Here is a 12,062-nt window from a genome sequence, read left to right as displayed (position 1 = left end):
AGGTTCGCTTGAGGTTTTTGCATGGTGCCTTTCATTGCCCCAGTGTAGGGCTTAGAGGTACCAATTGTTGTCTTGTTTTCACAACCTCGTAGTGAGGAAGAATGAAAGAAACAGTTGATTCTTGTAAAAAGAATTTTCCAAGGACGAGAAATAGTTGAAGGATTTTTCAGTTGATGGATTAAGTCAAATGACTCCTATGTAGAAGCAAGATGTTTTGATGTCTTGATGATGCTAAAGGATCAAGTACTTCTAAGTTTTATTCAAGACAAGAATCCAAGAAAATCAACATATATGATCAAGTTGATCTCTAGAATCTTTAGGACGAAGTTTCCAAATTGAAAAAAACAAAAGGTTTGACCAAAGAATTCTATCATTTCAAATTGAGATTTGCTCTCTGGTAATCGATTACCAGCAGTTGAAGATGTTTTATAACAGTCACTAGAAATTTGAATTCAAAATTTATAACGTGTAATTGATTACACATGGATGGTAATTGATTACCAGCAGTTTATTGAACGTTTTAATTCAAATTTTTAAAACCTGTAATCGATTACACAAGTCTTGTAATCGATTACCAGAGGGGATTTTCAGAAAATAATTTCCAAGAGTCACATCTATTCAAATGTTTTATGACTGGCCATCAAAGGTGACTTGGAAACACGAATTTAAAGAGAGTTTTCATTGCCCAAAAAGTTTTATCCTCTCTAAAGATTAAGAGTTTTTCTGAACTGAACGGTCTTATCCTCTCAAAAAGATTCCTTGGTCAACCACTTGCATATTCAATAAGGAATTTGATTGATCTTCATTGTATAATCTATCTCTTTTAAGAGAGATTTCTTCTTCTCTTTTAAAAGGGATTAAGAGACCGTGGGTCTCTTGTTATAGAGGATTCCTGAACACAAGGGAAGGGTTGTCCCTGTGTGGTTCAGACTTTGTAAAAAGAGTTTTACAAAGAGAATGGAAAATCTCAAGTGGGTTGCTTGAGGACTAGACGTAGGCACGAGAAGTGGCCGAACCAGTATAAATCAAGTTTGCATTCCTCTCTTCCCTTAAACTTCTTTTATTTATTGCTATTTATCTTTTGCTTTAAAGAAGTTTATTTTGAATTGTCTTTTGAGTAATTCATGTTAAGGGTGCATTGTTAATCCGAAAAGAGAGAGTGAAAGTTTTAATTGGGGAATAGTCTTTGTATCTTAATTCAACCCCCCCCCCCCCCCCCCCTTTTTCTTAAGGTAACTGAGGCCATTTGTCCAACATCCTATTCTTGATAACTCACTTTTCTCTAAAAAGACAAACTTTTCGGAATGATAAAATGAGGTCACATGAACGTCTTGAAAACACAGTCAATCAAATGCTTTTTTTTCTTTTTGAACTCTTTTTTTTTTATTTTGAAACTTATTTGTTTTGAACTTTACTCGTTGTTTTATGGCACCCCCACCAACGTGCAAGACGAGTAATCTCTGATTGAACGGTCTTGGAAGTCCAAACTCAGGAGCACAGGTCACTTGAGCAAACAGACCAATGGCTTGCACCCACATTCTGGTGAAAGTTGAATAAGCAAAGATGCGTTTGTGAGAGGATGAGGGACAAAGATATCAACTTTATCCATTTCATTTAACATTGTAACTGTGGTTTACAATAATGGTACAAACTTGGAAATCCTGATGAGTCATTTAGAGACATCTAACAACAGCTTTCAAAATTGCCCCATGTGTGGCATCTCTTGTCAATGTCAGGATTTACACACGATTTTCCTCAAATTCCAGCCAGCATTAATTAGACCTTGTACCTTACGCTTCAGAGCCCTACAATGCTCAATGGAACACCCCGGGGCTTCTCCGTGACAAGCACACGTTGCGTTCGAGTCGTATTCTCGGAGAAATGGAGGTTGATGAACCTTGGCTAGGGTTATGGCTACCATTGAATTATCAAGTAGATATGGGAACAAGTCAGTACTGGAATTGGGGTGAATTCTATAGGCTTTCTCGCTACAAAATTCATTTCTTGGTTGGTGTTCTTGGTTTATGCTAAAGGTGGTGTTCGTCATTGGAAGTGCGGTAGACAGACTTTGTGGTTGATTTAGGGATTGCCTTTGTGGATAACTGGGCGGTGGGTAAGGAGAAGGTTTTTTATTGGCTGAGTAATGACATTGTTGGGTTGGTGGGAAACTTGGCTGTATAGGCGTCACAGCATGGGCTTCTCCCTCATTCTCACCCTCTTCATTTGCCCTAGTTTTTTTGCATTTATCAAAGCATGATGATCAGATTTGCCTCTTTTTAGACCCACTTTGATCCTTTCTTTGGTGAAGACCATATCATCAAAGCTTGAAGGTGTGTAGCCCACCATCTTTTCATAGTAGAATACTGGTAATGTGTCTACTATCATTGTCATCTTTTTTTCTCCGTCATTGAGGTGCCACTTGAGCTGCCAGGTCTCTCCACCTTTGGGCGTATTCTTTTGAAAGATTCGTGCCCCCTTTTTGCACATGTTCTGTAGTTGCATCCTATCCGAAGACATTATACTAACACTGCCTAACAAAGGTGTCATACCCTAATTTCGTCCGGGGATTATTACTTGATGACATGCAACCTTTGGTTAGCCGCTTTGAGATTACTTGGCGTCCTTTGTTGCGCAATAAATGAAGTCCCGAGACGTGTCAGAAATCAAAAGGAAGCAGGCTTACGCGATCCATGAAATTCCGTAATGTGGCGGAAATCGAAAAGAGGTGTTTTTGCGCAATCCGTGAGTTTTCGTAACTTCTTCGAAAGCTAAAAAAGAGTAAATACATAATCCATAAGGATTCGTAACCTTGTGGAAGGAAAATAAGTATCGTTACAAAATTCGTGAAATTTCATAACGTTACGGAAAAAGAATTACCAAAAAAGTAGAAGGGGGTGCATTTAGTAAAAATGGGGGTACAAATAGCAATCAGGCCCACTTGGGCCTTCCAGATTCTTCCTCCAGAAGGCTTTTGCTTCTTGAGGAAGCAACCTTGCTCGCTTGGACGAGCTGGGTGGCAAGCTCCTCCCCTATTTTGCTATAAATAGGGGGAGGAGTGAAGGGAGAAGGGGTTCAGCCTTCTTGGCACTTCTGATTCTCTCGAAATTGCTGAGGAAAATTGTTTCCGTGAAGAAAATCCACGCCGAGGCGCTTTCGTAACGTTTCCGTGAGTAATTACGCGAAGATTTTCGACCGTTCTACAACCTTCATCGTTCGTTCTTCGTTTTCTTCAGTCTTCAACGGGTAAGTACCTCAAATCGAGCTTTTCAATTCATTCTATGTACCCGTGGTGGTCCACATTTCGTTTCATGTATTTTTATTCTCGTTTTCATTTACTTTCCGTACCCCCTTTTGACGTGCTTCAGTCATTTATTTAAGTCGTTTCTCGCCTAATCTAAAAATAAAATAAATTTCCACCGATCATTTGAATTGTATCATCCGTTAATTTCTGTTAAAATGAATTCCGACCGTTCGGTCGTGCCGTAACCACGTTGGAAATCAAAAAAGAGGTAAAATAATAATATAATAATCAAAAAATACCTTTTAGTAAAATAAAGTGAAAAAAAATCGGACGTTTTCTCTTTGGGATTTCTCATTCTTAATCGAATTGACTAATAACTAAAGTGAAACTAAGGCTAAAATCAACTCGCCTAGTCAAGCTCGTCCACAAAAAAGGTCACTAAATGGGGTTTGAAAGTTTATCATTTCAGTTTTTTCCTTATCAAGTAAATGGATCATTTTTAAGGTCCAACGCCTTAAAAATGATCACCTTTCAAGTAAAAAGAATCACTTGATTCACTCTTAAGAAAGAACTACGTAGGTCTGATTTCCTCTTCAATAGAGGGTACGTAGGAGCAAAAGCCCCGCTTTTATCGACCTCAAAAAATAAAAAGAAATAAAAGTTAAGGTAACACAATTTTCACAATTCTAAAAAAATAGGTTGTTGTCCTTTGAGACAAACGTGAGAGGTGCTAATACCTTCCTCAAACGTAAATACAACTCCCGAAATTAGAATTTTCATTTTGATCGGTTTCCTTCGGTTTTTCCGACGTTTTCCACAAATAAACGTTGGTGGCGACTCCGCGCACCTTTCCTCCTTTGGAAAGCGCACCCGCGAGCCTCGCCTTCGCTCGCCCGCAAAAGGGCACGTTGCGACAGTTGGCGACTCCACTGGGGACTTTTTGTGAGTTAGGCCTATTTTAAGGAATTGTGGATTTGTGAAAATTCGTGTGTGCATTTGTTGAACTGTGTAAAATGTAAATAATTGTTGTCTATTTCGCATTCTTTACACTGCATTCTAAGCATCCACGGGTTTGAGTAAAAAAGGGGCCCTATACCCGGGTTCATGGGAATTTAAGGAGTGGAGGTGAATCTATCATCATGCTAGGTCTCCGACTTGCTTGATAATAGTGAAACCTCGTCTAGAGCTTTCTCTCTTTATAATGTGTTGTCGCTGGTATTCCATACCGCCACAATATTATTATCTTGAGTGATGATACCTCTAGAAAACAGCCGTGTGAGTTATGAATTGTTGGGGAGTAGTTATTAGAGACCCCTAGATATTGTCCTATAGGTTCCCAAATAGGGGCAAAGAGCAAACACGCTCCGTGCCATTCGTTCTCATGAATTTTTTGGTAAATAGCACTAGTTTATAGTTTTGCTAGTGATGTTTGGTTTCTTTAGAGTAATACGCAACCTTTTTAATACTACGTTGAGGCGCCATCATGCCCAAAACGTAGTATTAAAGTTGGATCTCTGCAGTCTTGTATGTGTGAATTACCCTTTTGTGTTGTTTTCTTTCCATTTCATGCATGCGCATCTGCATCATACCGTCACACATGCGTTGTATGTGGATCTCGTCTTTTGTCATGGGAAGCCGGAAGATCCATATCGTCTTCTTAACTGCACACATGGAGCACTGCGCCCTCAAATGTGCAATAAGGAGAGATAATTTTCTGGGCTCTCGTGTCCGTAAATGCATTCATATCATGCACCGCATAAACATCTCTTCAGCATCATAATGAACATATCGTTCCTGCATTTGTCCATTATCACATTCCCATTTTGCATGAGTCATTGCATCATCATGCATATGCGTTCAATATACTTTTTGTTCTACATGTTTGCTCATACATGATCCTTGTATTTTCCTCTACAAAACAAAAACAAAAAAAAGGGAAGCATGAAAATTCATGATGCGTTCTTAGTTGCATGTGTTAGGTACCATGAGCCAACCATGTTGGGATCAAAAACCCATTTCTAAAATTAAAAAAAAAAACACAAACAACAAAACAAAATGATTGAGCATGGTACCTAATGCGTGGTTAATTAAGAAAGGATGTCTCTTCGGGCATCTCAATCTCATAATTACATTTTCCATGCATAGCATGCGTATTCTCGAGTCTTTCTTCCCTATGAAATGTTGTTGAAGTATTGGCGATCAAAATTGCCATTCCCTGGGTTATGGGGTTGAACCAAGCTCGGGCTTTTATGAAAAGGTTCATCGAGTCAAGTTGAAGCATGGAAGTAACCATCTTGCAAAAATTGGGGCAAAAGATGGATCGTGTTACATCATTGCTTCGTCTACTGCCAAACACGTTTAGGACTGTTGATATCCTTGTTACTTCCAGCTTCACCTTGACAAAGATGTCATGGACCATGTTGAAAATCTAAATTGATTCAACCCCATGTCCTGCGTAAAAATTCGCAATACTTAAACTATGCATCATTCGCATACATCCATACTTTTCATTGGTTGCATTGCTCATTACATTCTTTCCTTGAAAAATAAAATAAAAAAAAGAACTTAATCATTGTTATATATAAAAAAACATGCTTTACGGTGCCCTTACCGAACCCGTGCTAGAGCTAGAGTAATGGGTAAAGCGGAGGAGGTACAAGAGTAGATGGAGGCTGACATGGAGGCCATGAAAGAGCAAATGGCTTCAATAATGGAGGCCATGATGAGCGTGAAGAAGATAATGGAAGCCAATGCGGTTGCAATTGCCGCTACCAGCGTTGTTGCTAAGGTGAACCTGATGTCCCCATCCGGCATCAACCAAATGAATCATCCAACCTCAGATATGGTAGGCAAAGATTTGGGAAGTACGGTCAGCCCCCATGATGTGCAAATTCAAAACGAGCACGCCTTCCCGCCATATGGCTTGCCTTTCAACTATACGCCACCCAATGTGGCATACACTTCCAATAAGAATGTCAATAACTCCACTCCTATACCCATTGAGAGCCAACAACCCCGAACTGATCATGCACATGTCTCTTAAACCGTGGGGGAGACACATGAAATTCCCCATCACAATCTAGCTGACTTCGAGCCTTGGCTCGAATATGCCACTGAAGGGCAAGCAGTTGGTGATATATTGATCGAGGCCGTACCCGAATCAAATAAACACGAAAATGCAGTAACTAGGAAGTGATCCTAGGTCGTTTCCCAACGAGCAGTGACAAACCAAATGTTCATAATATACTTGCAGTAACAGTAACGATTAGGGGGGGGGGTTGGTTGTTTGGTAATTAAAGAGCAGAACAAGTAAATTGGAATACGAAAATACTAATATTAAAAACGGGTTGTTTCCTCTGATTTAGAAGCCATTCTCTTATCCTGGGTTATGGAAAATTCGTCCCTAACAGTCAACCACTTAATCCAACCCTGTTTCAATTTACTAAGCGAAAATCAACTTAGGGTTTTCAATACGTGATTAGGCACCACATACACCAGTTAGCCCTTCGTCAATTAAGCATGAATGCAAGTTAGGCTCAGAGGCAATTAATCGAACACGAAGCGTGCACTGATTAATATTCACGAAATTGGGATAACTAGTGAAGGGAAAACTGCCAGGAACCCACATTACAAGCGAAACCTCAAAGAGAGTTGGGCTTCGTCATCAAAAGGAAACAACACCAGAAAATCTAGCCTTCCATGGATTCAAACAGAAAACGCAAATGAAACATGAAACAGAAACATAAATGAACAGAAACGTAAATGAACAGAAACGTAAATGAAAGTAGAAGAAGAAGCACGAATGAACTCGTAATTAGAAGCAGAAAACGGAAATTTGCATTAAGAACGAAAATTGTAACAAGGGAACAGAAAAACGTGAAAACCTAAAACCAAAGCTCTGAATAATCAAAATAGCAGAATAGAATGCCTTGCATGAATCCCAAGGCAGCTATTTAAAAAGAGTCACTCAAAGTCACTGGGCCCTATTACAATACTCTGGCCCAAAATGAAATAAACACTGAACAACATAAAATAAAATTGCGAAATTTCCTAATTAGAAATTAACTAAGGTAAGCGCTGCTTTATTTGCCCTCTTCAAGTCCACAACTAAAATCCGGATTAAGCCCAATGTTTCATTAATTCCTGAAATTAGATTAAAAACATCAAATTAGCTAAATGAGCCCAAATAATAAAACTGCCTAATTAATTGACAATTAAGACCAATCAATAATTAAAATGGTGCAAAAAGGGTTTAGAAAATAGAAGAAAATAATGGCACATCAAAACCCCCCATACTTAGCCTTTTGCACTCCTGGGCAAAATGAAACAAAGAACAAAATCCAAGGATATCAAAGAGAGACAAACAAACTATGGCAGAAATGGGAAAGTTGGATCATCTAGAGGAAAGGCTCAGGGCCATTGAAGGAGGTGAAGATTATGCCTTTGCTAACCTAGGAGAGTTGTTCCTAGTACCCAATATCATCACCCCCTCCCAAGTTCAAGGTGCTGGACTTTGACAAGTACAAGGGGACTACTTGCCCCAAGAACCATCTAAAGATGTATTATCGGAAGATGGGGGCATACGCAAAAGATGAGGAATTGCTGATACATTCCTTCCAAAGAAAGTCTTACTGGGGTAGTTGTTACCTGGTACACTAACTTGGAACCTTCCCGAGTCCATTCTTGGAAGGACCTAATGGTTGCCTTCGTTAGGTTGTGTCAGTATAATGGCTTCGGATAGGTTGCAACTATAGAACATGTGCAAAAAAGGGGCACGGATCTTTCAAAGAATACGCCCAAAGGTGGAGAACTTGGCAGCTCAAGTGGCACCTCAATGACGAAAAAATGATGACAATGATAGTAGACACATTACTAGTATTTTACTATGGAAAATGGTGGGTTACACACCTTCAAGCTTTGCGGATTTGGGTCTTCGCCGGCGAAATGATCGAAGTGGGTCTAAAAAGAGGCAAATCTGATCATCTTGCTTTGATAAATGCAAAAAAAAAAAAAAACTGGGGCAAATGAAGAGGGTGAGGATGAAGGAGAAGCCCGTGCTGTGACTGCCATTCCTATACAGCCAAGTTTCCCACCAACCCAACAATGTAATTACTCAGCAAATAACAAACCTTCTCCTTACCCACCGCCCAATTATCCACAAAGGCCATCCCTAAAATCAACCACAAAGCCTACCTACCGCACTTCCAATGACAAACATCACCTTTAGCATAAACCAAAACACCAACCAAGAAATGAATTTTGCAGCGAGAAAGCCTGTAGAATTCACCCCAATTCCAGTGTCCTATGCTGACTTGCTCCCATATCTACTTGATAATTCAATGGTAGCCATAACCCTAGCCAAGGTTCATCAACCTCCATTTCTCCTAGAATACGACTCGAACGCAACGTGTGCTTGTCACAGAGAAGCCCCGGGGCATTCCATTGAGCATTGTAGGGGCCTGAAGCGTAAGGTGCAAGGTCTAATTAATGCGGGCTGGCTGAAATTTGAGGAGAATCACGTGTAAATCCCGACATTGACAAGAGATGCCACACATGGGGCAATTTTGAAAGCTGTTGTTAGATGTCTCTAATGACTCATCAGGATTTTCAACTTTCACCGGAATTGGGTGCAAGCCATTGGTCTATTTGCTCAAGTGACCTGTGACCATTCAATCAGAGATTACTCGTCTTGCACGTTGGTGGGGCTGCCGTAAAACAACAAGTAAAGTTCAAAACAAATAAATTTCAAAATAAAAATAAAAATTAAAATAAAAAAAAGGTTCAAAAAGAAAAAAAAACATTTGATTGACTGTGTTTTCAAGATGTTCATATGACCTCATTCCGGAAAGTTTGTCTTTTTAGAGAGAAGTGAGTTATCAAGAATAGGATGTTGGACAAATGACCTCAGTTACCTTAAGAAAAATAGGGGGTTGAATTAAGATACGAAGACTATTCCCCAATTAAACTTTCACTCTCTCTTTTCGGATTAACAATGCACCCTTAAACATGAATTACTCAAAAGACAATTCAAAATAAACTTCTTTAAAGCAAAAGATAAATAACAATAAATAAAAGAAGTTTAAGGGAAGAGAGGAATGCAAACTTGATTTATACTAGTTCGACCACTTCCCGTGCCTACGTCCAGTCCTCAAGCAACCCACTTGAGGTTTTCCACTCTCTTTGTAAAACTCCTTTTACAAAGTCTGAACCACACAGGGACAACTCTTCCCTTGTGTTCAAGAATCCTCTAGAACAAGAGACCCACGATCTCTTAATCCCTTTTCTGAAATAAGAAGAAGAGAAGAAGAGATCTCTCTTAAAAGAGATAGCTTGTACAATGAAGATCAATCAAAAATCCTTATTGAATATGCAAGTGGTTGACCAAGGAATCTTTTTGAGAAGATAAGACAGTTCAGTTCAGAAAAACTCTTAATCTTTTGAAAGGATAAAACTTTTTGGGCAATGAAAACTCCCTTTAAATTTGTGTTTCCAAGTCACCTTTGATGGCCATTCATAAACCATTTGAATAGATGTGACTCTTGGAAATTATTTTCTGAAAATCCCCTCTGGTAATCGATTACAAGACTTGTGTAATCGATTACAGGTTTTAAAAATTTGAATTAAAACGTTCAATAAACTGCTGGTAATCAATTACCATCCATGTGTAATCAATTACACATTATAAATTTTGAATTCAAATTTCTAGTGACTGTGATAAACATTTTCAGCTGCTGGTAATCGATTACCAGAGAGAAAATCTCAATTTGAAATGATAGAATTCTTTGGTCGAACCTAGGGGCAGATGAGAAGTTTTCACCCAATAGGTTCCCAGCTACAAGGTCATGACGAAAGATAACAATTGGTACCTCAAAGCCTTACACTGGGGCAATGAGGGGCATCGTGCATGAGCCTCAAGTGAACATAGGGGCAGATCAAAAGTCCTCACCCGTCGATGTTTTTAAACAAGAAAAAAAAGGGGGAGACAAACCATGGAATTTCAATAGATTGATTAAACGTCAAACGGCTCCATTGCCGTCACTCCAAAATGGTCAAGTGACTAAATCAAATAGAACATACACTCTGAGGGAGTTCCCGGAGAGATTTTCAAAAGATAGGATAAGGTTGCATGAATTATCACCATTTTCAAAAGGACAGTCAATCTGTGTTTTCCAAAAAGATTAAATCAAAATCAAAATCACAAAATAGGGAAAGAATGTCATGAACATTGTACAACTTTCCATTGCATTGCATTATTTCATATGAGGTCAGCGTTACCAAGTTTCACAACAAAGGTTGCATGCGTCTGCATCCCTAAAAATCATGTTACCTGCATAGACTTCCTACATCTCGTATCCAATCTTTTTGGAAGACCGGCCCTCTCGATGAGTCGATCTCTTGCTTTCTCATAAAGGTGGACCCTTGGGTACTAGTACCTATTACCTTTAGAGGACTGTATGTCCTCGCCATCAGAGGACTGCACATCCTTGCCTGCAGAGGGTTGCACGCCCTCGCCTTTAGAAGGCTACGCGTCCTCGTTTTCAGTGTGCTTCATATCCACACCTTAAGAGAATATAAGGTCCTTTGCCCTTAGATGCTTAACCGAGACTTGCGCTCCCGGTTAAGGGGCCAGTAGTTTCCTTTTATCAGTTCCTGGGCCACCCCTTGATATTGGAGGGCAACCAACTGTGCGAGCACATCCAGAGAGGGAGACTATCGCGCATCTACTATGCATACCGGGGCAAGATTTCACCCGTGCCGCTGCAAAAAGACGAGTGTTGATCATGCGCACCAACATGACCACTTTTACATGGATATGGATGACGTTGCTATTTGGTAACATTCTGCCCGGTGACCACAATGCCAATCTCCCCCTGCAGATGTATCGGTTGGTCTGTGCCGTCACGACATAGGTAAGTATCCACATGGTTCAATTGATTTCTGATGTCATCTATTGTTTGCAGGGATCGCGCCCATAAGACGCCCAGTGGGTGCCCGTTCCCCCAGCGAGGTCATGCCATCGTGACATAGGTAAGTATACAGATGGTTCAACTGATTTCTGATACCATCTATTGTTTGCAGGAATCGCACCCACAAAGAGACCCAGTGGACCCGGAGAAGTCCAACAGGGCCCTGGGGTTTCCAGCTCTGGTTACGGGCCTCTATAGTCCTACAGGATGCCCGTTCCCCCCAGCAAGGTCACGTCATCATAGGTAAGTATGGACATCGCTCAACTGATTTCTGATTTCATCTATTGTTAGCAGGGATCGTGCCTGCAAGACACCCAGTGGACCCGAAGAAGTCCAACAGGGTCTTGGAGTTGTCAAGCTCTAATTATGGGTCTCTGTCAATTCTAAGGAGTACCTGTCACCTCCAGCAAGGGCATCAGGCCCCTTACTGATCGAGCTTTCATCAAGAAGTACTGCGTCTCCAGGCAGGCGCAGGGCGAAACACCACAGCAGCCTGGGGATGGCCAGCAGCGGGCAACAGATGCACCGACATCACCTCTAGAGTTCACCTCAGCTCATCCACAAAAAGGTTAGAGCGTTGCTTACGACCCATGGCCGAGCAATAGGCGACCAAGTCCAGAGCCAAAGGTAAGCAAAGTACTAGGTCCGTGACCGACAAGCCATCAAGCGTCCAGCTCAAGACGTTAAAGAAGTGCAACTAGGAGGCAACCTAGTAACTTTTAAATCTCTGCTTGTTATTTGATCACCTTTGTTTCTCAGGTAATGGTAGGACACACCTAGTTGCTCATGATCCTAGGAACTTAAATAAAATGAGCACAACCTCAGAAATAGTCATACCCAACAAAATATATATA

Source organism: Glycine max, chromosome 6, assembly GCF_000004515.6.
Source record: "Glycine max cultivar Williams 82 chromosome 6, Glycine_max_v4.0, whole genome shotgun sequence".
NCBI lineage: Eukaryota > Viridiplantae > Streptophyta > Magnoliopsida > Fabales > Fabaceae > Glycine > Glycine max.
This window is presented reverse-complemented; position numbering follows the sequence as displayed.